Source organism: Mustela nivalis, assembly GCF_964662115.1.
Source record: "Mustela nivalis genome assembly, chromosome: 7".
In the NCBI taxonomy this organism is placed as follows: Eukaryota; Metazoa; Chordata; class Mammalia; order Carnivora; family Mustelidae; genus Mustela; species Mustela nivalis.
The window spans coordinates 142,275,993-142,303,946 of NC_139026.1; the positions used below are offsets into that span (position 1 = coordinate 142,275,993).

The 27,954-nt window shown below is 44.5% G+C and overlaps 1 long non-coding RNA gene across 2 annotated transcripts in view; it reads right to left on the minus strand.

Annotated features, from left to right (window-relative positions):
• LOC309868661 overlaps positions 1-27,954 on the minus strand; it is an 87,300-nt gene that overhangs the window by 19,992 nt on the left and 39,354 nt on the right. For both annotated transcript variants that reach the window (XR_014313769.1, XR_014313770.1), the window contains exons 4-7: positions 18,822-18,857; positions 18,293-18,439; positions 11,766-12,742; positions 3,366-3,647 (exon numbers count right to left, since the gene is read on the minus strand). This is a non-coding gene — a long non-coding RNA (uncharacterized lncRNA). The remainder of the gene's footprint in view (positions 1-3,365; positions 3,648-11,765; positions 12,743-18,292; positions 18,440-18,821; positions 18,858-27,954) is intronic.

Sequence of the window (27,954 nt, forward strand, 5' to 3'; positions counted from 1 at the left end):
GTCAGCAAGGAAACGTGTCCCAGTTTTGCCTGATCTGCCCTGACCTTTCCCATCTTACCCATCGGCTCGGCCCCTTCTGTGACTTGTCCTAGCCTCCCTGGTCTTCCTCCTGTCACTCAGGGGCACGAAGCCCTTCTCTGCCGCCCACCCTCATGCAGACTGTCCCTGCGCCTGGGATCTCCTCTGCTCTGCTCTTCTGCTCTCCTGCGTTTGAAACATCACATCCTCGGGAAACTCCCGGAGCGAATCCTAGATCTTCCCACCGTCGAGACCTGATGGTCCCGTGGAACCCCGGACCTAACCACCAGCTGGCTGGTGGAGGGACCCTGAGGTCAGGCGTCCTGACTGTCCCCTCCCCACTCCTATCCGCGGCACCCGATCACGTGGTCGAATGAATGGAGACCCCGTTACGTTATGGGGTTTGGTGGTCGTAGTCATTTTCCTTGCTGTTGTCTTGAAGCTACCATGCCATCTGTTATGGACGGAATTTTGTGGCCCTGCAGAAATTCACTTGTTGAAGCCCTCATCCTCCCTGGGATGGTATTTGGAGGAGGTGGTCCTTGGGAGCTGATTCAATCAAGAGGGCTGAGCCCTGGTCTGTTGGGATTAGTGCCGTCAGAGGAAGAGACACAGAGAGCGTGATCTCTCTCGCTCCCTCCTCCCGCCAGCCATCCTTGCCTTCCTCCCTGCGCTAAGGAAAGGCCACGTGAGGACACAGCCAGAAGCAGCCTTCTACAAACCAGGAAGAGTGCTCTCACCAGACACCCGACCATGCCGGCCCCGCATCTCAGACTTCCAGCCTCCAGAACTATGAGAAGGCACTGTCTGTTGCTGAAGCCTCCAGGCTACGGCACCGGTCATGGCAACTGGGGCAGACTGAGGCCCCGTCCCCTCAGAGCCAGCATGTGACATGTGACCGCTGTGACTCCCGCTTGTTACTACGCCAGCTTCCCTGCAGCACTGCTGTCTTCCCATCTCATGACACCGTTAGCCTTTCTACCACCAGCCTGAACTCCTTGGGGTACGAACCACATGTGACATATTTTGTTGATCTCGCCTGCTGTTATCCTAACCCAGAGCCATCCCCTCGGCCGGCGAGCTTGTTCAAGTCGGCAGAAATGATTCGGTGGCTGACATATGCCTCCAGAACGTTTGCAGTTTATGAACGCTTCCTCTTTCCAAAAACAGTTGCAGATCAACTTGGTTTCTCAAGTGTTCGATAATTCTTAAACATTTAAATTGCTATCGAGCCATATTGCGATTAGAGGAAACCTATGATGCCTCAGGTACGCTAAAGAGGTAGGGATCGGCCACGAGCACGTTTCTCTCTGTGAGTGTTTTATCAGCCTTCAGACTGTGCACGTAAGTTATTTAATGCCTCTACTTGTATGCATGTGAATGTTAATAATGACAACGCTTTCTTGAGCATTTATATCTTATAAACCCACAGTGTTGGGCTCGGACACTATGCTAAGTGCTTTCTATATGCCATATAATTTAATCTTCATATAATCCTGGAATGTGGGCATTTCTATGCCAGGTTTATGGAAAGGAGAACGGACTCTCACAAAGTTGGTGAAGTCCCTAAGTCTATCCAGCTGAAGAATGGTAGTACCAAGACTGGAACTCGGCACTGTCTGATTCCAAATCCTACGCCCTCATATTTTCTGTGAGTTGCTCTATCTTCACTGAAGTTCCAGTAAAGCTCTGTTCTTCCTTTGATGTATCCTCAGTGCAATGGAGAGCAACCATACCCTTGAGTCAGCCTTATTTCTCAAGCAAGGGAGGCCTTCCTGCGAACGGAAGTCACGGTGTAGGGAAATATCAAGTCACGGAACAGTTGAGACAGAGTCGGTTCTGCTGCAAGAAGAAACAACTCAAAATCCCAAAGACCGATGACAACCAACCATATATTTCCCGCTGACAGTGCGCCCACTGCGGGTTTGTTAAAGCTCCGCTCCAAGTCTAGAACCAAAGCCAGGGGCAATCTCGATCTGAAACGCTGCTTATCTTCAGATGGGAGGCAAGAGCGGACAGCAAAAATCCACAATGATGTTGTTGGCCAAAGACACTTGGCCAAGCCTCATCTCTTGGGGTCGGAATTATAATCCTTGCCCAGAAAGGAGCAGTTACTACTTTTGACAATATTGTAGGCTATCATAAAACTCTTTTTCTCTGTGGAAGGAACAGATTATTTCAATCTGGCAAGAATATTTTTGTTCTTTATTCTACAAATCCACAGCACTGTGCTCTTTTTGCCAGAACACTATGGTAATTACTTTTTTTCTTTTTAATTTAAAAAGGCAACATTTCATCTAAGAATTTAGAATCCAGAGCACACATATTTTAAATAAACACAACCACATGAGTATAATAAAACTAATTTTCCAAAATCCAAATACAGACCCTTTTATATATGTGTGTGTATATCAGATTTTCTGAATAATAAGTCACTGGTTCAAAACGTGGAAATATTTTCACCACTAAATTTTGGTCTCGTGTCTTCACTATAACTCTCTAATTGAGTTTTGGAGTTTTGTCTTTTTTTTTTTTTCCTCATGGTTCTGGAGGGTTGAAGTCCAGGATGAGGATACCAGTAGACTGTGTCTGGTGAGGGCCACTTTCTGGCCCAGGTGGCAGAAGGAGAGAGGGAGCTCTCTTGGGTCTCTTTGTTATGAGGGTGCTAATCCGGTCCATGAGGGTTCCACTTCCATGACCTCATCACCTCCCAAAGGCCCCGCCTCCTCCTAATACCATGATTTCCGGGCATTAGCTTTCAACATATGAACCTCGGTGGGGGACACACATATTCGGCGCTAGCACCGTAGGAGATTCACATGTAAGTTGACAGGCGGAGTGAAGCAGATCACTGGTCCTCCCCAGTGCGGGAGGGTTTCATCCAGTCCGCGGCAAGCCTGGCTGCCTTCAGGCTGAGATGTGGATCGTCTCCCGCCTTCCGACTCAGTCAGATCGGAACGACAACATCAGCCCTTGGGGGTCCAGGGCAGCCTTGCCAGCTGCAGACCTCGAGACTTCTCAGCCTCCATAACTGACATGAGCCAATTCCTTATCACTTAAATAATATTCTTCATGTCGATAGATAAATATAAATATATTCCCTTATAATTAGTAGGTATATTCCTTGTGATTTATATTTATATAAGTATGTATATATATATTTATATATATAATATACATATATATGTATATAATATATATAAATATATATACATTTATTTATTTATTTATTTATCCTATTGGTTCTTCTCTAGAGAACCATGATTAATACAAATGGATCAGAAAATCTTCCTTCTATACAGACGGGAAAACTGGTTTAAGGAAATTGGACTTTTCTTGGGTCATACCACAGGCGAGTTTTCTGGATTCCAGACTCTAAATTCCCAACTTGGACCAAGCCAGAAGGGGGGCAGAAGGACTAAAATTGGCCAGCACCCCCTTCCAACTCCAAGGCCAGGGTGGCGCAGACCAGTGTGGGCTCTGCTGCTCGTGGTTGCTTCCATGAACCTGGCGCCAGGAAATCTCTCAGAGGCCTGCCTTGCCCACACCAAGCACAGGGGAGAGGCTCTGTCTTCTTCCCGTTAGGCTGCGGCAAGCTGGAAGCATTGAGCTTTCAGATGGTTTGGCTCCTAGTTGGGGATTTTCAAGGACAAGGTCACGGATTAGTCGGGTTGGCTCTTCTTGTGCCAGCCAAAATATTCTTAACTATAATTAAGACCAAAATGAAAAGTGCCAAATAAAATGTGCAATGGCCAAGCGTTCCATTCCTTAAAACTGATAACCAGTTTTCAGACCAAGGAATCAGACAAGGTCAACAGAATTAGTTTGTTCAGCGGAAGTGACCCGCACAACTCTCTTCTCCATGGGGTGTCTCATCTAGGCAGAGGCGTATGGTATGTCTCTCCATTCCCCTCAACACAGGGGCAGTACCTGAAACTACCCTGCAGTTAAATAGGCTTTCGCATGGCATACAAATGGCCAGCAGGCACATGAAAAGGTGTCCAGCATCACGAGTCACCAGGAAAATGCAAATCAAAACCATGATGGTTGGTCGGTGAAGAATTTACATGTCCACATACACCTTGTAGACCATTTCAATTTGTTTCCGACAGCATGGTATATTCATAGATCAGCAAATGTATATGACTTCTTTATGTAAATTTGCCATTAAAAACTATGTAATAAGATAGAAGATATGACCTCCCTTGTTAGGATGGCTCTCGTCAAAAAGACAAGCGATAACAAGAACTGGTGAGGATGCGGGGGAAGGGAACCTTACGCACAGTCGGTGGGAATGTAAATTGGCACAGTATAGAGGTTCCTCAAAAAATTTTAAATGGCGCTATCTTATGACCCAGAAATGCCATGTCTGGGTATTCATGCAAAGGAAATGAAATCAGGATCTTGATGAGATATGTGAACTCACAGGTTCACTCAGCATTTTTCACAGTAGTCAAGACATGGAAGCCACCAAAGTGTCCATGGACAGAAGAATGGGTGAAGAAAACATAACACACACAAACACGCACACACACAAACACACACAAACACACACACAGAGAAATATTCTTCAACCATAAAAAAGAAGGATATCCTACCATTTGAAAACACAGATGAATCTGGAGGGCATCTGCTCATGGGAATAAGGCAGACACATGCAAATAAGCCAGACAAATACTGCATGATCTCACTTATACATGAAATCTAAAAATTCAAACTGACAGAAGCAGAAAGTAAGCATGCTGGTGGTTGCCAGGGGCTCAGGAAAGGGGCAGATGAGGGAGAGGTTAGTCAGAGGACATGAAGTTTCAGTTATGCAGAATGGAAAACTCTGGAGATCTAGCCTAGAGCATGGTGACAACAACCGAGGATTCCGTCCTGGATACTGGAAACCGACTGAGAGAGTAGATCTTAACGTTCTCACCACAAAACAAAACAAAGAAAAAAAGATTAAGATAACTATGTGAGATGACAGACATATTAATGAGCTTGATTTTGGTAACAATAGATGCATATATCAAAACATCACATGATACACATTAAATATGTAAATGTCCATTTGCCGATCGTACCCCGATAAGCTGGGTAAGGCAAAACAAACACAGAGAACAAACTTAGCGTGAGATCCCTGGCTTCAGGATTTACAGTCTTGAATGAATAACTCACTGTCCTAGCCCTGGGGTCCTTCTTGTAATGTCCAATTCATGGAGTCATTGCCAAGATCAAATGAGATTCTATGTGTCAGCGTTTTCAACCTCGACCTTATAGACATTTAGTCCAGATAATCCTGTTTGTGGGGCTGTCCTGTGCCTACAGGATATTTAGCAGCAACCCCGGGCCTCTAGCTATTGGAGTCACATTCTCACCAGCTGGGACAACCAAGAATGTCTCCAGACAATGCAAATGTTCCCTTGAGGGATGGAGGGAGGCTACGCCTGGTTGAGAACACCTGCTTGACATGAAGGTCTTTTGTAGAAACATAAAGCATTGCCCAATGAGTGATTATTATTAATAGGCAATGATTTTAAACTAGCCACTTTAAAATCCTGACTGGTTATATTACTGTGTACAGAAAAGCAGTGGCAGCAAAAATGGAAAAGCCACTGAGATTCCCTATTGAAATGTTCAATGGTTACTGTGTAGTAAGCTGAAGTCCTGGTTGTTTTCTGTTTCTGACAAAGTTTGAGCATGGGGCAACTGTTGGAAGAGGAAGCCGTCTCATGGTCCCCGAGCATGTGAGCAGCAGGGGAGAGCCCGTGATCAAGCCCATGGAGCTCCCTTGCATCTTTGGCTGTGTAGCCCCCAGACTGTGTCCCCTTCAAGTATCATAACTTCACCTTTGCAAAGTCAGCATCTACCTTAGTCCATTAGGGCTGCTATACTGAAAATACCACAGACTGGGTGATTTAAACAAGAGATGCTTAATTCTCAGCTCTGGAGGCTGGAAGTCCAAGACGAAGATGTTGGCAGATCCAGGGTCTGGTGAGAGCCCTTGTCCTGGTCTGTAGATGACATTCATCTCACTGTCCCCCAACATGGTGGAGAGCAGAGAGAGAAAGCAAGCTCTCTGGTGTCGCTTAGTCTAGTGCCATTCCTGATGGCACTTATCCCATCAGGAGGGCTCTTCCCCTAAGGGGAAACCCTCCTGCACTGTTAGTGGGAATGCAAACGGGTGTGGCCACTCTGGAAAACAGTATGGAGGGTCCTCAAAAAGTTAAAAATAGAGCTACATTATGATTCAGCAACTACCCTACTAGGTATTTACCCAAAGGATCCAAGAATACTGATTTGAAGGGGCACATGCATCCTGGTGTTTATAGCAGCATTATCAACATAGCCAAATTATGGAAAGAGCCCAAATGTCCATGGACTGAACATGGTTAAAGATGTGGTGTATATGTACAATGAACTATTACTCACCCATCAAAAAGAATGAAATCTTGCTATTTGCAGTGAAGTGGATAAAGCTAGAGAGTATTGTGCTAAGAAAAATAAATCAGTCAAGAAAGACAAATGCCATATGATTTCACTCATAGGTAGAATTTAAGAAACAAAACAGATGGACATAGGGATAGGGAAATAAACGAGAGAGGGGGAAACCGTAAGAGACTCTGAACTATAGAGAACAAACCACAGTTGCTGGAGGGGAGGTGAGTGGGGGATGGGCTAGATGAGGGATGGGTACTAAGGAGGACACTTGCAATGAGCCCTAGGTGCTATAAGGAAGTGATGAACTAAGTTCTACTCCTGAAATTAATATTATACTACATATAAATGAACTAGAATTTAAATAAAAACTTGAAAAGGGAACAAAAAAAATGTCCTTCCTCATGACCCTATCATCTCCCACAGCCCCCACCTCCCAATAGGATCACACTGGGGTTGGGTTTTCAACATATAAATTTGGGGGCTAGGGAGACACAAACCTTCAGTCTGTGATAGCATCTGATATACTGCCTGACATATTAAGTCATGAATTTACATTGCATGGTTATCAAGCTGGTTGGCATCCTGGAATTACCTGGACATCTTAAAACATATACTGACCCATGGTCCTGACCCCCAAGGACTCTGGCATGGGGCACAGTCTGGGCATTTGAAGTGCCACTGATGATTTTAATATGTGATCAAGGTGAGAATCACTGGCATAGAAAGAACATCACAGAGCTGGTGCCCTTTGCTGCACAGGTGAGGAGAATGCACGAAGGATTCCCATCCAGGCACCTGCTTTGCACTTGTCCAGTGTCCAAGCCGTCTGTGGTACATTCCAACCAGTCCCGTCCAACCATCTCCCAGGAGACGGTCTCCGGGGCACACTCTTCTCTTCTGCTCTAAAGTCTCCTGAATGCATTTCTGCGTCTTTGGCTTCCTCTCCAGAGTCAGAGATTACTCAGTCTCACATCAAATGTACTTCCTGGAGAAGTTCCAGAACCCTCACATAAAGATTACATAACAGAGAGGAAAGGGAAGCCGATGTGCGGGCAATGAGGGTGAGGGAGGAGGCAGCTCAGCTCCGAGGCTTGGACAAAGGTAAATGATCCAGTAACCCACCAACGTCTCCATCCCTGTAAACAGCTGAACGTGTGAGTCTTCTGGGGAACAGAGCTGCAGAAGTTTCAATCAATTCAGCAGAAGGGGATTTGGCCTTGGAGAATTTTCTCGTAGCCTCCAGAGCACTCCAGTGATCAGCTTTCCCCTCTGCCTGTGTGCACAGCTCTAACGGTGCTGGGGGGAGAGAAGGATTAGGGAGAGGAAATAGATGGTTTCATTCCCCCCCCACACACACCCTGCCCCCATTTGGTTCTGTTGTGATACAATGTATCAGGATGCACAGCAGGAGGAGGAAGCTGGCAGTGGGGTCCTTGGTCCTAGACCTGCACTTAGCCCGGCATTTTGGGCAGTCAGTACTTCCAGCGTATGCAGACCCAGCACCCAGGCTGGCTTGTGATTTTGAAGGTGCTGGTTTTGTTTGCTTTCCCGGAACGGAGCCCAGATAAAGGCAATTCGCCGTGGCAGTGCCCATAAAGAAAAGTTGAAAGTGAAACTGAGATTTTGCCAGTTTCCTATACGCTACTTCAGAGATGAGGGGCAATGCATATTAATGCTCTTAATTTTTTGAAAGCTCTCGGCACATAGAAGTTTACATGCGTTGATAAGATGAATCAAGTTTTTTAAACTTCAGATGATTTCGTCATTATTTAACCTTGGATGATGACCTGAACAGATACATTGACTTATACTTTTCACATAGGTAGATGTAGGACCTGCTCCACATGCCTCTATCCGAATTAGCACATTCCAGAAAAAGCTAGAGGTAAAACAGACGTAATTTAATAACACGATGTCGAAGTCATTTTTCCATTTACTTTGGGGAAGGATTTTTTCATCCCTTGGTTTCAGCCAAGTACAAGAAAAGCAGGCGTGTGTGAATGGGTCTGTAAAAGTTTTACCCAGCATGGAGATCTTTGTTTAACCCATTGGCAAGATAGCGATCAGACGCCACATTCTTGGTGAAAAGCCTCTTTCACAGAGAGAGTGCATTCAAGAAGAAAATAAAACTTGAATTGCTATTTATAAAGCAGAGTTTGAAAGACAGATGGAAGGAGCCGGTTCCATGGGAAAGGAAAGAGGGAAACACTGACTTGCCAAAGTAAAGCTGGCCGTGGCTTCGAGTTCTTTCCAAAATGCTCGGCACCTCGGGAAGCAAACAGTCCTCTCCTGGGAGGAGACCCCGGGTAAAATGGCAGTTCGGTAACCTAATGCACTTCGCCAAGGCAGAGCCCCCCTTGGAAAGCGCTACAAGAGTTCACAAAAGGCTTTCTCTGCTCTAGCGAATCAACTGCGGAATCAGTAAGAGCACACGAAAACCCCCGGGGTCCAGGGGGGCTTCACATGGTCTCCGAACCTCTGGAGGTTTTGTGAATAAGCTCTAGGGGTCCATGAAAACCCCAAAATGTAGGTAACAGCTGAGTTCAGGCAGAGTGCAGCTCGAGGCCGGCCGGATGGAGTGTATTCAGTAGACACTTTCCTATTACAAGCATTGATCTGAGTGTGCATTTATTCAGTTGGCCACAAGCAACTGTTTGAGACAGCTCATGTTTCTTGATGTTCTAAAGTTCCTGAGCGGAACTTGTTCATGGGGCAGGGGCGGTGGTGGAGGGACAGAAATTAGCTCAGGGAAGGTATTACACAGATGTGTTTTTATTTCCATCTTGATGGACCACTGCTGAGTGTGCACACCTCTGAGTTGGGCCGTATGAAGACACGTTTCTAGAAGTCAATGGAAACCTAAATTTTTGCTACTGTATTAACCCATCGATCTGATGAATGCCTTAGAAGCATTGTACTTACTGTGTTCTAATGCTTTATATTTCTCTTTAAAATGTTTATTTTTCCGATTGAGTTGGTGCGGTGTATTTTTGGTTATGGAAATACTCCCGGCTTTTCCTGGGCTGGTACCCCTCTTTCTGGGATGCCTGCCCCCAAGGTACCCCTTCCATTCACTGTGTGAAACTTACACCATGTTTTCTTCCCTTCTCTGGCAAATGTCAGAACTCTCCCTGGATTTTCCGGAAGGATTTATGATCCTGCAGGTCACAGGGTAACTGGAAAACTTATTTAACAGTTCCAAGAAGAGTGACCTTCCAGTGACCGAGGTCGCTGGTGTCACTCCCTAAAGTGACACTTTCGGTCTCAGTCTCTCTTTCTCACACACACACACCCACACACTTCCATGACTTTGGCTCTCTGGTAAATAGTCATGATGTATGAAAAAGCATGATACATACTATGTGACCTTAACCCCAGAACAATAGGGCGGGCAACTAAGAAGGTCAAGGTCAAATGTAAAGTGTTTGTGATTACGGATGATTTCTGTTTTCTTTGCTCTTTGTGTTTCACATTTTCAATAATGCCCACATTATACACTTTTAAATGTTTTAAAACAATAAGTTCTATTTTTAAAATTAGATGCTGAAGCTTGTATGGGTATGTACGTGTGCATATTTGTAGAAAGAGGATTTGTTTTGATAGACTCCAAGAAGCTGTAAACTCCCAAAATTAAGGCCAACTGTGCCTTCTCAATGTCCCCCCCACTTTCTTTTTTGTGGCAAAACACGTATAACATAAAATTTGCCATGTTGACCATTTTGAAGTGCATAATTGAGAGGCACTAAGTACACTCTGTGGGGCAGCCATCCCCACCACCCATCTCTAGAACTTTTTCATTTTCCTTCACGAAACTCTGCCCATTCAACCCTAACGCTCCCGTGCCCGCCTCGCCCCAGCCTCTACGCTACTTCCTGTCCCCACAATGTGACTGGTGTCTAATGGAAGTAGAATCCCGCATTTGTCCATTTGTGGGCTTGCTGGCCTCAGTAGGGTGTGCTCTAGCTCAGCCATGCTGGACCAGCTGTCGGAGCTTCGTGCTGAACAACAGCCCATTGTACGAGTGGACCACATTGTGTTTATCCATTCTTCTGTGGACGGACACTTCAATTGTTTTGGCCTTTTAGCTATTGTGAACAATGCTGCTATGAACTTGGGTGTGCAAACAATCCATTTAAATCTCAGCTTTTTTTAGGGTACACACCCAAAAGTGAGATTTGGGGGCAATTTTATGTTTAATTTTTTTGAGGAAACACCATACTCTTTTCCACAGCACCTTCACCGTTTTACTTTCTCACCAGCAAATGCACGAGGCTTCCAACTTGTCCACATCTTCCTCCCCCACCCACTTGTTGTTAGATGTAGGAACATCTAGGTATTGTACGTGTGTATATGTATATGTGTATATACATGTGTATATGTGTATTTATGTGTATATGTATGTATGTGTTTCACATATGTATGTCTATGTGTGTCTGTGTGCATGTACACACATATACACATGCATACACACGCATGTACACACATATACACACGGGTATATATAATAGCCATCCAAATGTGTGTGAAGTGGCACCAGTGCCCTTTTAATTGCCTTGCCAAGTCATGGAGTTAGCAATCCTGGCCTCGGACCCTCACCTGTCCTAAGGCGCAACTTGAAGCCAGTTTCTTTCTCTCTAGTTAAAGTTGTTTCCTCATTTCTAAAATAAGAAGACTCGATTATTTGTATTGCAAACACATATAGTGTGCAAAACTTTGGGCTGGGTCTTGCGGGGTGAAGCTGGGGGAAAGGAAGTCCCCTGCTTTCAACGAGTTTGCGTCGGCTGAGGACACCAGCCTGAGGTCGAGTGGGATGAGGAGGGCATGACGGAAGGAGGAAGCAAGGCCCTGAGATCCAAATTCCAAACTGGAGCACTGGCGTCGCGGTGGCACTCCGAACACCAGTGCGGTGGATGTCAGGAAGCTTTGTCCAGAGCAGGCCAGAGAACAAACACCCTGCCCATCAGTGCAGAAAGACATCTACACCGGCCTGACTTACCCCCTCTCCCACTCAGGACCCTGCACAATCCCTTCCTTTGGCCTCATGAGCTATGAACATATCACAGTTGAATTTCCATTCTAGAAGAGAATATAAAGGAACTGGTGTCCCAACAAGGCATCAGAAGAGCTTCAGATGGCTCCCGAAAGATGACTTGACTGCACCGATCACTCTCAACGGAAGTTGAGGAAGTTAAGGAAGTTAAGGAAGTTCTTTTAACCCTTCAGAGGAGTAGAGATTGAGAGGTTGATAGTGCCTGACCATTAGGTGTAAGAGAGTAGATGTGAAGAAGTCATAATACCAAGTGATTTTGTAAATTTACCTTTCTCTATTATTTCAGAAGACGTCGCTCTGAGAAAACTCTGACCGATTCCGGAACAGATCATTTCAGTCACGGAGCCGCCTGACTTCCGTCACTCATGGATTTAATTCCCCTTCCTTCCCTCCTTTCCTTTTTTTCCTTTCTTCTCATTATGACCGAGCTGAGATGTATTCAGAAACAAAACCTTGTATAGTCCTCACAGCAATAAAATATAAGTAATATTGTAATTATTTTTTTACAGCTTGGGAAACTGAGTCTCAGAAACATTAAATAACTTGCCCAGAGTCACACTGCAGAGCCAAAATTAAAACCCAGGACCGAAAGACTCCAAGATCCATGATCAGTCCATTTTATCAGTTTGTTTCTGGTTTTTTAAAAAAAGAAATTCATTGTTGAGTAATCCTAAAATTTGCATGGAACTGCAAAAGACCTCAAATAGCCAAAGCAATTTTAAGAAAGAGGAACAAAGCCAGAAGTATCACAACTCCAGATATCAAGATTCACTACAAAGCTAAATTAATCAAAACAAAATGGTACTGGCACAAAAACAGACACATAGATCAATGGAATGGTATAGATAGTCCAGAAACAAACCCATGCTTATATGATTAATTTTTTAAGTTTTTATTTCTTTGAAAGATATTTGCAAATAGTGTATCTTAAAAGGGGTTAGTATCCAAACTGTGTAGAGAATTCATATAACTCAACACCCAAAATAAAAAGAATCCAATTAAAAATGGGCAGAAGACCTGAATAGACATTTTTCTGAAGAAAGCATACGAATGCCCAACAGACACATGAAAAGAAGCTCAACATCACTGATCACGAGGAAATACAAATCAAAACCACAGTGAGCTACTACCTCACATCTGTCAGAATGACTTAAGTCAAAAACACAAGAAACAACAGGGCTGGCGAGGATGTTGAGAAAGGGAACCCTCTTGCACTGTTGGTGGGAATGCAAAATGGTGCAGCCCCTGTGGGAAAACAGTACAGAAGGTTTTTGAGAAGTTAAAAACGGAAAAGCCTGATCCAATAATTCCACTACGAGGTATCTACTCAAAGAATACAGAAACTCTAATCTGAAAAAGTACGTGCACCCCTACGTTCACTCCAGTATTATTCACAGTCGCCAAGATGTGAGCGCACCTCAGTGTGCATGGAGGGATGAATGGGTAAGGAAGATGTGGCTTCCTGTATGCGGTGAGTCTTACTCAGCCACAGTAAAGAATGAGCTCTGGTCATTTTCAATGACATGGATTCTCCTTGAGGGTATTATGCTAAGTGAAATAGGTCAGACAGGAAAGACAAATATGATTTCGCTTATACGTGGAATCTAAAAAACTAAAACAAACAAAAACAGATTCATAGATACAGAGAATAAACTGGATGTTGCCAGAGAGGAGAGGGATTGGGGGCTGGGCAAGATAAGTGAAGGGGATTAACAGGTACTCACTTCCAGTTACAAAATAATTAAGTCACAAAGATGAGAAGTACCGCATAGGGAATATGTCAGTAACATTGTAACAACGTTGCATGGTGACAGATGGAAACTATCCTTAGGTGATAAACAGTGCATGACGTAGGCAATTGTCAAATCATTGTGTCAAACACCTGAGACTAATGTAACATTGCATCTCAACTGTACTCCAATAACAAAAAGTTTTTTAAAAGTCATTGTTAATAAAAAAACAGTAAATTCTTTGGGGGATTATTAAAAGTTAATTTTAGGGATGCCTGGGTGGCTCAGTCAGTTAAGCGTCTGCCTTCAGCTCAGGTCATGATCCCAGAGTCCTGAGATCAAGTCCTGCATTGGGCTCCCTGCTCAGTGGGGAGCCTGCTTCTCCCTCTGCCTGCTGCTCACCCTGCTCTGACAAATAAATACAATCTTTTTTTAAAAAAAGTTAATTTTAAAGCTAATGTTAAGGAAGAAAAAACTGGAAAAACACAAGATAAATTGAGAAGACAGCATGTTTTTATAGCCTTAAGCAAAAGACAGACTAGAAGGAAATAGACTTGAACAGGATTAAATGTTAGTGTCTCCAAGACTCTTCTGGATGCCTTATTAGAATTGCTCACATGTGCTTAAAAACCATAATATAATTATCTGGGGGTGGGGGGAATTCAGGAACAAAATGGGAAGGAGAAAGGTGTAGACACGTCAGACGGTGCAAAACCTGATAGAGAAAGCAAAATTGAATTTCTGTGCGGATGTGAGCTTTCACTTAAGGGCAGGGTATGAGATTCTCCAACAATATTCAGTAGTTCAGTTCAAGTACAAAGGAAGTAGATCATTAGGTTCAACCGGGGTTGGAATTTTGCCAGGTGAGTGCAAAGGAGAGAAGATGCATTCTTAATATATGCTTATTGACCTGCATGAGAGTGGTCCCTCTACAGGATGATATTTTTTCTTTCAGGGAAAAGAAAGCCGAATACATTGATGTAAATCCACAAAGATTATAGAATATGTCCAAGAGGAAGAAAATGTGTCGCTTATCAGGGATCATCAGAACAAGTAATTCTTGCCAAATTTGTTGACTACTGAATCCCCAGCATCTAGAACATATAAGGGACTCAATAAATACTTGTTGAAAGGTTTCCTCTCGGCTCTCCTCTCGGGCTCTGTGCCAGGCACCATGCTAGGATGTGGGAACATGCAGGTCTCCAACAGCAAAAGGCCACGCTATGGAGCAGGACCGTAGAAGCATGAGGATCAAGCCCATGGATCAAGGCAGCCTTGGAAAATCTCTCTTGGCCTCCAAACCTTTGCCAAGCCTCCTGATGCTGGTGCACGACACATTCCCATTTCGCCGCAAAGCTGGAGCTCTGCGCAGTGGCCTGAGTCCACAGCCCCATGGACGGATTGCCGGCTGGGAATAATATTTTCCCCTTTTACACAAATTGTCAGTGGCCTCCCACACGCTTCCCTTCAGGCCCTTGATCTGTGAGGCTCCTGGGATTTTTCCACAGTGAAATAAGTGACATCAATCACTACAAAGCCACAGCAGACAAATCACAGTGGTCGGGTGTAAACATGGAATGAGCATCTGTTTCAAGTCAAAACATCGCAGTGACTGTTGCAGGAATGCGGCCAGCCGCAGTCTGCTGGCAGAAACAGAAGCAAAGCACAGCTCTGGAGATGGGCAGGAGGCCTCACATCCTCCAGACTTTCCACCCACGTCTGAGCTTCCAAGAGATAAAGCTGTCAGCCACTTGGGTTGTCCTCAAGCCTCAAGGCCACCATTGTACCATTACCCAAAAAAGAAAGCAGGTGCCGTGACTCAAAACTCCCCACTCTGCCGGTAGGGTCTCCATCGAAGAGGAGTCATTCAGGGCGCTGCAAGACACACCCGCCCCCCAGGGCCAGTCTCCGGAAGGGGCAGGTGGCCCACTGAGAACCCTGGGTGGGGTTCTCCAGTCACCCTCTGAGTCTTCCCCATTGCAGGAGACCTGCACCCACCCCTTCCCGCAGAATGAGGAGCACACAGAAGTTCCAGAAGAACATGTTCCTGCCAACAGTAACTCTCTCCTGGGAAGTGCATTTAGGATAGAGGGACCCGGTGCAGTGAAAAGGGACTTTCATGCTTTTATTTTATAAATGTCTATTATTTGAATTGTTACCATGAGTACACACGGCTTCTATCATAATTAATTTTAAAAACATCCTTGGTCACGCTGGGAATAACTGAGATGCTTCCAAAGATTCTATACCTATCACACAAACGAAAGCCACTGGCTCCTGAGGACAGTCTGCTCCGTTTCCCCTCTCTGAAGCACCCCTTCCCTGACCTGCCCCCGCCTGCACAGCCCACCCCCAAACTTCTTCACGGTGTTTCAGCCATTCCTACCCTCAGTCTCCATCCTCCAAATTAGACACATTTTACTAAGCACTCAGAAATGCATTTCGTCATGGGGTGCCGGGGTGGCTCAGTCGTTAATTGTCTGCCTTCGGCTCAGGTCATGATCCCAGGGTCCTGGGACTGAGCCCCGCATCGGGCTCCCTGCTCAGGGGGAAGCCTGCTTCTCCCTCTCCCACTCCCCCCGCTTGTGTCCCCTCTCTCACTGTCTCTCTCTGTCTGTCAAATAAATAAAATCTTTTAAAAAATGCATTTTGTCTTGTATCTGCTATCATCACTCTTTATGGAAGAAGGTAAGATAGAAAGCAGTGTAAATGAGGTATCTAATTTGCTGAATCCTAGACCTCAGGGTTTTGAAGTACTTCATTTTCCTGCTACAATGTCACCATCCAGCTCTCTGTTACTCCACAGTCCTGAGAACACAGCACCAACGCTCCATACATGCATACTCGATTAATAAACATGATGACTTTCCAGACCCCCTACCATCTCCCTTGCCCTGGTCGGGTTGGACAATCTAGGAAGGATCTAAGAAGGACCTGGAAATGGACTTTTTCCTCAACCTTAAGCTTAAGATACCAGCTTTCCCAGATTCCGGTATCTCCCACCCTACTTCTCTGAAGCCAAATACAGAAATCCCACTGGATACCAAAAGGTCTTGAAACAATCTGTTACCCTCCTCATCACAAAGGCTCCCTACCAAAACTCAAAGAGAGGGGGAAGGGAGAGGACGCCTGCCACCCATTAGTGACTTCGGTCACTCAACAGCCTCTCAAGGCTTTCCCGCCCATACTGCAGCCATTCTTCCCCCATTAGATTTTGTGCTCTTGAAAGTACCCTAAGCACATCCCTGATAGGGTACCAACGGTAGGTGGGGAGTCAAATCCCAAGGTTTTTTAAGGTGGGGTCTATGAGCCTGAGGAATCCACGAATAACCTGAATTCAGATTTTGGGGCTTGTAGGCTAGTTGGAATTTTTCTGGGCAAATGAGCCATCATTTTAATTCAATTTCCAGAAATGTCTGTGTGAAAGTTGAGTCCTCCAGGAAGCAGATGCTGAGGTAAGAGTTCAGAGTACCAAAAGCTGACTGGGGAGTAATACCTTTGAAAGAAAACTAGACTAGGAGAGTTGTCATGCTCTAATGTAGACCCGATAAAGTGTCTCCCCACCAAATGGGAGCTCCAGAGCAGAGGCTGCCTACACGTAGGAAGTAAAAGGCAGGGAGATATGTTGCTACGACCCTAGAATAAGACAAAGCTTGAATGAATTTTAAAATCCTAACAATCCCTGAACCCATTATGTCTCGTGATGGGCAAGAGACACTGCCTTTCTAAGTCATTGGTCAACACGTCCACCCTGAGGAAAACATGCCCTGGGTGAGCACCACCTTGCTCAGTCATTGACTGAAGATTCACCAGGAGGAGGGTGGCTTGGGAACCACTGAGGTGCATCCTGAAGGAGCTAACAGAGACTGCTGGTCAACCACAGTCCTCACAGTTGCGGGTGAATCCTTTCCTAAAGGGGGACTGAAAGGCAGATCTACCACAGTCTCCCTCTTGCTCCTCACACGTCCACTCCTTCATACTCATTTCAGGATCAGCCCCCAAGGTTTCGATGGGCTGCTCTTCCTAGGGGCAAATTTACCTCCAAAGAGGGAGGTTAAGTGGGAAGAAATCAAGTTCTCATCACTGCTGCTAACCTTCACACGACGGCCCGTTACTCATTGCCTCGGCCTCCACCACCTACTCTCAATTCTTCTTGCACCTGCTCTCAGCTACTACCTCTGAAAGCTTTGGGAACTTTCCTGGTGATATGACACGAATCTTCATTCCCAAGGATTTAAGCCCCTGGTCGCCACACCTTTCCCTGGCAGTGTTGCTGCCCTGTCCATTCAGCCACTAGGGGTACCCAAGTAGGTGACCTAAGGTGCACACAGCTCCTCCCTTCCCACACAGTATGACAACAACCCTACCTCCTCCTGCTGATTAGGGTCAACCCCCCCCCCCCTGCCAAGATGGTGATCCCTCTCCTTGCCTGCAGGTCTCTGGACACCGGGAGCCCACAGGGCCTGGTCAGCATCCGTGGACTCTAATTTAGTGGGACCCTTACTTATTTGCTGCTGAGAGAACACTCCTTTTGCAGAGCTCAGAGTCGTGGGGACAGAAAACACAAAGTTTCTTAGTGGGTCACTGGGACTAATGATAAGTGGGGCCATTCCTGCTTCTATTCTGTCCTCAGCTACTTACCATGAAATTTTCCCAAACGTCATACGTGCCTTGTCTCCAAATGCGTAGGATAGTCACGTCCGCGACTCTTCCTTCCTAAGAACTTTACATATGTCTCCTATTGACACTGTCTTACCTAATTACAAAACCATCATGTCATCCAAACAATTAAGAATTCTTCAGTATCTTGGAGCACCTGGGCGGCTCAGGGAGGGGAATGTCCGACTCTTGATACCGGCTCAGGTCCTGATCTCAGGGTCATGAGATTGAGGCCCAGGCCTGGCTCCCCACAGAGCGTGGAAGCTGCTTAAGATTCTCCTTCTCTTTCTCTGCCCCTCCTCCTGCTCACACTCTCTGTCTCTCATAAAAACAAAACAAAACAACTTCAGTATCTTGGAAGATGCAGCCCATATTCAAAACTCCCTCTCGTCCCCCAGATACTTGCCTCCTCCGTCGGGGAACCAGGTATGGTTCTGGCAGCCTGTGCCAAGCCCCGGATACTTGTCGTGCTTGACGTAAATCAGTCAGGGTGATTTCACCCCCCTTTACCACCGACTGGCCTAGAGACAGGCAGGCGAGCCAGGTCCAGCTACTGTGATGCAAGAGAAAGTCTCTTGGGAGCTTCTAGGTCAGCTTTTCCTCCTTCACGTCAGAGGGGACAATGTAAGGGAAAGTTCCCTGCCCTTCCTGCTTGGGTTCTTCCGTGTGAGTACACAATGCTTTGAGATGTGGCATCTGTCATTACCCGTGACGGGAGACATTACCAACACACAAAGAATGACAGCATCGAAAGAAGGGAGAGCCTGGTCCTTGATGGCTTCGTTGGGGCAGGAACTGACCTTGGAATCCCCTACCTCCAACCTAGGCTTCTTTTTATAGGACAGTAGCAAACCCATGTGAACCCTCTGCATCTGTTACCTGGAGTTGATCAACTCGTAACCTTTGATCAAGCAGCCCCGCTTCCAGGAATTTACCTGAGGATCTGATGAAGCATTGCCTTCAGGATTCATCTATAATTATAAACGGCATAGGTGTTGCTCTCAAGCAGTAAAGATAAGTTTAAAACAAACTCAAATATCCATTAACGGAATGTGGGTTAAATAAATTATGACATAATTGTACAGAGAAATGCTAGTCAGCCATTAAATAAAATACTGTAAAGAGTATGTAATACCACGGAAGGATGTTGATGATACAGTCTCCAAGGCAAGCCTAGCTTAACAGCTACCAAGAACCACATCATTCTCCTTCCTCTTCCTTCTATCCTTCACTCCAAGAGTCATCATTTGGCCCCTACTGTATGCCGGGATTCGGCTCAGAACTGAGAATATTAAGATGAATGAACAATTCCTGCTCCTAATTAATTCGCCATCTAGTAGCAGAGAAATTTACAAATAAATCTTTAAAATTCAGGATTTTCAATGCAAGAAGAAACTAGTGTACAAAGAATAGTAAAGGCAAAAAAAAAAAAAAAAAAAAAGAGGGAGTGATTGATCATTTGGGGGCGACCGAATCAGAAAAGTTTCACAGAAAGGTAATGTGTGAACTGGGTCTGGAGTTGCAAGACAGGAAGAACCCTCCATGCAAGGAGTAGCAGAGACGTGAGAGGGCCCGTGGCACTGGGGAATCACAAATCGTGGTGGGTCTGGCATATTTGCTACCTGGAGCAGGACATTTAAAACACCCCACCCCTACTCTATAAACTGATTCTTAGGGATAATCGTGAAATTAAATGAATAATAATAAAGGCCAGGGTAGAAATACAGAGGATGACATTTTTCTTATAGAGAAATTTCTGTCTATAGTTATCCAATTGTAAAAACAATTGGTAAATTCTTTTTAAAGATTTTATTTATTTATTTGACAGAGAGAGATCACAAATAGGCAGAGGCAGGCAGAGAGAGAAGGGGGGAGCAGGCTCCCCGCCGAGCAGAGAGCCCAATGTGGCGCTCGATCCCAGGACCCTGGGATCACGACCTGAGTCAAAGGCAGAGGCACAACCCACTGAGCCACCCAGATGCCCCACAATTGGTAAATTCTAATAAAATCAAAATATTGCAAAAGATATGATGTGGACAAGGGGAGTTAGAGAGGAGAAGGGAGTTGGAGGAAATTGGAAAGGGAGGTGAACCATGAGAGACTATGGACTCTGAAAAACAATCTGAGGGTTTTGAAGGGGCAGGGGTGGGAGGTTGGGGTACCAGGTGGTATTAGAGAGGGCACGGATTGCATGGAGCACTGGGTGTGGTGCAAAAACAATGAATACTGTTATGCTGAAAATAAATAATTTTTTTTAAAAAAGATATGATGTGGGCAACTAGTAGGTTATATCACTAACACTTAACCTCTTGATTCATTCTTTAGTTCTAAAAGAAATAATGAACAATTAAAATGAAGGTTTTGTGTTAAGGATATTACCAAGTTCAGGAAAAGATTTTACACCCAAGCTAAAATTAGCTCTCACAAAGCAAAAATAATATATCTACCAGCTCACACAGTTTTACTGATTTCAGTTTTAAACACTAATGAATAATTCCAGGTGATTACAGACAACAGTGAAATAATGTGAGTTCTGTTTCTCTACCTTTCCAATCACTGGCTGCCCTTGTTTATTTGAACCTATTTAAATATAAGACTGTAGTGAGACAGTTGCCAGAGACTGCAACTGTGTCCAAAATGTGCCACAATCGTGCTGGACTCTTCCAAACTTCTTCCTGAAACAAAGGTGGGTAGCCATGTCCATGTATGTTGGAGGCTGACTGTAAAATGGGAGTTCTCTGCATTAATAGTCACGTGGAAAACAATATTTATGAACAAAGAAGTAATAAAAATCTAACTTAAAATTTACATGATTAAAACCCAGCATAACCATGGCAACCATTTAGAACTTATATCAACAAAAGACTTTTTTTTTTTTTTTCTGGGAGGTATAGTCTATCCCTGACATTTTTAAAGAGTTTTAGGGAGATGTGTGTCAAGAATGTTGAGAAGGCTGTATGTGAAGCTGGTAACATCCAAAACAAATAGTGATGCTATCTCCTCAGTAGTTTTCTTTCTTTCTTTCTTTCTTTTTTTAGTGGCATGTATTTCTTTTTTCTTTTTTATTTCTTTTCGGCATAACAGTATTCATTGTTTTTGCACCACACCCAGTGCTCCACGAAATCTGTGCCCTCTCTAATACCCACCACCTGGTACCCCAACCTCCCACCCCTGCCCTTTCAAAACCCTCAGATTGTTTTTCAGAGTCCATAGTCTCTCATGGTTCACCTCCCCTTCCAATTTCCCCCAACTCCCTTCTCCTCTCCATCTCCCCATGTCCTCCATGCTATTTGTTATGCTCCACAAATAAGTGAAACCATATGATAATTGACACTCTCTGCTTGACTTATTTCACTCAGCATCATCTCTTCCAGTCCCGTCCATGTTGCTACAAAAGTTGGGTATCCGTCCTTTCTGATGGAGGCATCATACTCCATAGTGTATATGGACCACATCTTCCTTATCCATTCGTCCGTTGAAGGGCATCTTGGTTCTTTCCACAATTTGGTGACCGTGGCCATTGCTGCTATAAATATTGGGGTACAGATGGCCCTTCTTTTCACTACATCTGTGTCTTTGGGGTAAATACCCAGTAGTGCAATGGCAGGGTCATAGGGAAGTTCTATTTTTAATTTCTTGAGGAATCTCCACACTGTTCTTCAAAGAGGCTGCACCAACTTGCATTCCCACCAACAGTGGAAGAGGGTTGCCCTTTCTCCACATCCTCCCTAACACACATTGTTTCCTCAGTAGTTTTCCACTGAAAAGCTATAGTAAAATTTACATCACCTGTTGGGCCTTCGCACCAGACGGTGGGGTCTCAGACTCCCAATCTGGATCATCCTATTTCTGCCATGACCAAGGAGGTGCAAGATGTAATGGCAGAAGGAAGGAAGGGAAAAAAGAAGTCAGGGAAAGAGGAAGGGAGGAGGGACTAGCCTGAATGTTAAGATCTCCCCAAAATTCATCCACTGAACCCTGACACTCCAAGGTGATGATGTTAGAAGGTGGACCTTTGGCTCGATGGTCTCATGAAGCAGAGCTTTCATGAATGGATTAGTGTTCTTAAAAAGAGTCTTCAGAGAGTTCCCTTTCCACATGTGAAGAAGAAAGCAGGAAGATGGTGGTCTATGAACCAGAAAGCAGGTCTCACCAGACATCAAATCTGCTGGCACCTTGATTTTGGACTTCCTGATTTCCAGAAATGTGAGAAATAAATTTGTTATTTATAAGCCACCCAGTAAATGGCCTTTTTGTTATAACAGATCAAATAATTTAGGGAAGGAAGGAAGGAAGGAAGGAAATGAAACAAAATGAAGGAAGGAAAACTTCACTTCTGTAGCCATCCAGGGGCTACAACTCACTACGATCACTTATTGCTCATGTGCTAGATTTCTGTCTTTTAATCGAGAAAAAATAAATGCTCTTTTAGCCTTTATTGAAGTCATGAGCTTTTGTGTTAGACCCATCTATGTGATATTTACACTTATAAAACTTGTTATATTAAAACTGGGTGATGGGCATTATGGAGGGCATTTGATACAAGGAGCACGGGGTGTGATATGCAACTGACGAATTATTGGACAGCACATCAGAAATTAATGATGTGCTGTGTGTTGGCTAACTGAATTTAAATTAACAATTAAATATCAATCAATCAATCATAAGTGCTTTCTTCAACAGCAAACCATCATTGTATGGTGGCATATTGCTATCTTGTACCATTTGCTCTTATTGTTAGAATTTCCACTTCTCTACAAAGGAAACCAGTCTCTTCTTACTTCCCTTCTCCTCCTCCTTCTAGTTCTTTGTATTAAATTTCTTCTAGCTTCTATAAACTAATCAATGTGTTGCCTACACAATATATGATGTATTTGTTACCTTTGTAAGATTATAGTGCTCCATAAAATCCTTAAAGACATTAAGCTGGATTTTTTTAAGAGTTAATGAGTAAATAGTTGTGTGCTTTACAACGCCTCTAGATGCTTGTTTTTTTTTTCAGCATGTGCCAGAGCAGCCGTTAGAGGAACAATTCGAGTCTCTACCCCGTCCCACTCTTGCTGGGACATGTCACAATGCCACATTGCCGGCAGCTTCGTTTTTATCCATATAAAGGGTACTGGGTAGATGCGATATCCAAAACTTCTTCCAATAGCTCAGCATTTTTTCTGAATCCCACAGATAACTTTTTCAGTTCCGAAGTTCAGAAAGATCACTTTAAAACTAAGATCATTTTTTTCTTTCTTTGCTTTGGTTTCCTACCCAAAAGGAAGGCGGGTGTGGGAAAATCACAAATATGTTCACTTTGTATAATTAATAAAATCAGCACACTTCTCTGTCCCTGTCACTCCAGGAGGGAGTGGAGACAGCAAAGTGACACTCCCATCACTGAACAGGTCTCAGGAGGCACCTGTCAGGTTGATCACTCATTAATCATTTACGGGAGCAGCTAACACAGCGGGTGGCCCTCCTCCCAGCTTTCTGTATAGAGATAGTGTGAGCTCTCATTTCCCGGAATTTAATCATAACAGGAATGATTGGCAGTGTGGCTTCCCTTATCAGAATGGAGAGTTGATGATTAGCTAGAACCCCATTTCCGCTGTGGCTTGCCCCCATTAGGACAATTCCCACACAAGACCTTCGAGTGGGGCTGCTATTTAAGGCAGACTTGTTGCCCAACTAAGCCAAGCTGTCACTGAGTTACATCAACAAGTGCGTTTCAAAAAAAGGGGTGTGGGGGAGAGCTTTCTTCACTCTATTTATCATGTTAACAATCTGAAAATCCAGATTAGTGCAATTCTGTTTAAACAAGGACTCTTCACTTTAAGAAATGATGTGCTTCCCTAGTGTAATTAGAACAAGTTCATTTCCAAAGAACACTCTGGATCAACACTATTTTTTAAAGGTGTATCTCAAACAATCAGAGGCTATGCGTGACAATTACCTACAGTCAGAGCAAAGGAAAAGAATCTTTATCAACTCCCTTAAACACCCAGGAACTGTTAGATGTCTTACATATGTGCTTGGAATAAGTCTTAGTCCTGCGATCAAGATATGCATGACTTATCACATGACTTTCTTTCCTTAAATCAAAGTCAATTCCAAGTCACTGAGAGAGTACAAAGTCCAACTGTGGAGGCTTCTTTCCATTCAACACCTTCTCCAAGGTTAGAAAGACACACACACAGCAAAACGCTCATCTCCTATTCATACTCACATGGCCCACCGGAGTTGGGTAGCCTGTGGTATTCATGCCAACCTTGCTTGGGCAGAGGAATCTGCATCAAAATGGTAACTTCAGTTGCTAGGGTTCAGCCTGGGGGACCACATGACCATTCCCTTCAGTGGTCTTCCCACCTGCCCAGATGTTGCCAGACAGAGAAGAGCAGAAGCCCCCTATTCGTGGGACCCACAGATTCCTGTTCACTTCCAAATCTCGGAATTACCCTTCTCTCAAAGTCAATAGCTTCTCTTTACTACCTACGGCTTAATGCCCTCAAGAAGCCCAGGCTTCCAGAACTCAAATCCAGGAAGAAATCAAACCCCACTGTATACAATTCCTGACTTCCATTCTGCATCACAAGACTGGCACTGCTGAGACATGGGCTTCTGGGTGGCAGTTAATAAGAAAACAGCCTGGGGCACCTGGGTGGCTCAGTCGGTTAAGCATCCAACTCTTGATTTTGGCTCAAGTCATGATCTCAGGGTTGCTGGATCAAGCCTGTGATGGGCTCCGCAGTGAGTGGGGAGTCTGCTTAAGATTCTCTATCAGCTGAAATGGATAAGGAAGATGTGGTCCATATACACTATGGAGTATCATGCCTCCATCAGAAAGGATGAATACCCAACTTTTGTAGCAACATGGATGGGACTGGAAGAGATTATGCTGAGTGAAATAAGTCAAGCAGAGAGAGTCAGTTATCACATGGTTTCACTTATTTGTGGAGCATAACGAATAGCATGGAGGACATGGGGAGATGGAGAGGAGAAGGGAGTTGGGGGAAATTGGAAGGGAGGTGAACCATGAGAGACTATGGACTCTGAAAAACAATCTGAGGGTTTTGAAGGGGCAGGGGGTGGGAGGTTGGGGGAACCAGGTGGTGGATATTAGAGAGGGCACGGATTGCATGGAGCACTGGGTGCGGTGCAGAAACAATAAATATTGTTACGCTGAAAATAAATTTAAAAAATTTAAAAAATAATTAAAAATAAATTTAAGAAAAAGATTCTCTGTCAGCTTGTGCTCTCTCTGTAAAAATCTTTTTTAAAAAATAAATAAATACAATGGCTAAACAGTGAAAACAAAAAAAAGGAGCGAGAGATTCTCTGTCAGGACAGGAGATAACCTGACCTTCTCAGAAGGGAAGACTGACGTGACTCGCACTCTTGAGTTATCTTCGCCGGTTCTAAACCCCTTTGAACATTCAGATACTGGACCAAATGGAGCCAGAGAACTGAGGATGCCGACTTTGAGCGGGACTCAGTCACCTTAAGATGACTTGCCCCAGCTCCATGCTTTGCCCCCACTTTGTGTAAGCCCCTTTATGACACCCACCAACAGGCAGATCCAGATCTAGATCCAGTTTTTAAAAGTGCCACAATCAAAACATTTTCATGATGGGAATGCAGAATGGTACAGCCACTGTGGAAGAGTGTGTGGAGGTCCCTCAAATAATTGAAATGGAACTACCTTTGGATCCAGGAATCCCACTTCTGGATACGTATCCCAAAGAACGGAAAGCAGGATCTCAGAGAGAGATTTGCACACCCAGGTCCATTACAGTCCTCGTTATAATAGCCAAGATAAAAAAGCAGCCTAAGTGTCTATCGAAGAATGAACAAATAAAGGAATGCGGCATGAGATCTAGCCACACGACGGAATATTATTCAGCCTTATAAAAGGAAAGCCTGTCACACGCAAGAATGTGGAAAAACCTTGAAGATGTTATGCTGAGTGAAATCAGCCAGTCACAAGAAGACACATACTGCATGGTCCTAGTTATTGAGGTAGGTAGAGTAGTCAGATTCACAGAGACAGAAGGGAGGATGGTGGTCCTCAGGGGCTGTGGAGAGGGAGCAGGTGAGTTGTTGCTATTCAGTGGAGATAATATTTCAATGTCAGAAGATAAAAAAGTCCTAGAGATATGTTTTACTACAACGTGCATATAGTTAGTATTACTGTACACTTAAATTGTTAGGGGGGTAAATTGTGTTGTACATTTTTTACCACCATTCATTTTAAAACATATTTTCAGGCTTTAGCCTTGCTCAGGAATCAAAGTCTTTAGAGAAAAAGGTGCTGTCTCTGCAAAGCCTCTGTAAAGGTTGGTAGGGGAAACAAGGTTGGGGAGAAAGAGTTCTAAGCCAAGGAGCCCATAAGACGGGAATTTCTTGGGAAGACAAGATTGGGTGATTCCTGTTTGAGGAGCACAAGGAGTGATATCAGAGAAGAGAGGTAAAGTACTATTCTTTATCTGCCCTAACAGAGGAAATAATTGCCTGTGAATGATCAGTGCCAGGAAGGGACTCAAGTCCATGTCCAACAGCCCTTGACCCACTGCACGTGATTCAGCCACACCATTTCCACAAATGCACATTAGCCGCCTGACATGACCCCCACACATTCCAGGGAATCTCTCTCTGTCCCAACCATGGAAACACCACCTTCTGTGGTCAGCCAACTCATACCTGACCATACATCCTACTCAGGGAGAAAGGGGTAGAACGTAGACACACAAGTATAAATCCTATCTGTCTCTGAAGAAAGACGAAAGCAAGAGTGGGTTTGTTATAGCACAACACAGTCATCGCTGAAAGCACATACCATTCCTGAAAAATATAGGCAGAAGGCATCCCTATGGGTTATCGGCTGATGTGTTTCCCTGGTGGGTGAGCTGATCTGTCTCCGCTAGTGTGGGAGCAAGGCCTTCAAAGAAAGCACTGGGGAAAATAGAATTTAAAAGTCATGTATCAAGCAAGGAGTCAACAGCTATAATTTGGGTTCCTTTGCTTTATCAGGGAAGGAAATGAAATGAGCATGTGTCAGCATGGGTTTGGGGCAATACAGTAAAGACAGACATGGAAGACACACATCCTCAAGGAGCTCAGAGTCCGGCAGAGAAGATAAGACCTTTCACACATCCGAACCGTGGTTGGTACCCCGTAATAAGCTCTTGAAATGACCAGCATCATTCACAGCCACAGAGTGCCAGGTTCTTTTAGACACCAGCAGATTTGGGAAGCCTTTAGGGTGTATCCATTTGGAGGTGCACTACAGAAATCCATCTGGAAGACCCTAAATCTTTCAGGACCATTCACAGCTAGCTGGCGGCCGAGCAGCTTCCTGGGCCTGAGAATGCCTCTGAGGATGAAGGGCGACCCGAGCAACAAATAAATGGACGTGGCTCCTCTGTTCTCCTGCCTCCTCTCTCGGTCCAGCTTCCATGGGCATCACCCAAGGACATTCTGTAATGGTTACCCTGGGAAGCGCAGATCTCATGGAGCTGAAATGTGGCTCTGGGTTTGGCTCGACTTATACCTACATGTCCCCAGGCTGGGTCACAGCGTGGGCCTCATCTTTTCTTTTGGCTTTTACTCAGATTGATTTGCAAGACGAGCAGACTGCCAGCCAAGAAGTCTCTTTCTTTTCCTCTTCTTTTTGTAGGGACAAGTTCCTTCACTAAATGGAACATAGTGACTTACAGTACCAGCCCAATTATTAAGAGCCACTTTAGTTTAAAAATGCAATTTGTATTTTTTCATCTGCATTCTTGACAGATGAACAAACTGATGCCCTTAGGAAGTTGTCAGCAGAGGGAGGAAAGCCTGGTCTTTGGGGACACCTCTGACTCACAAAAATGAAGGTATAGTTATTAGAACCCGAATACCTACAGACATGAAAGAGCCCCACCTGTGATAGAGTGAGAAGGAAAGCTTTGCCAACTCAAAAGTATTCTCCACTTCACACGGCCTCCAATACCCCATCATCAAGGGAGCACTCACCCACATAACAAGCCTCCTGCTCAACGCAAATGACCTGAGACAAGTCCCCACGCTCGGAAACAGCTC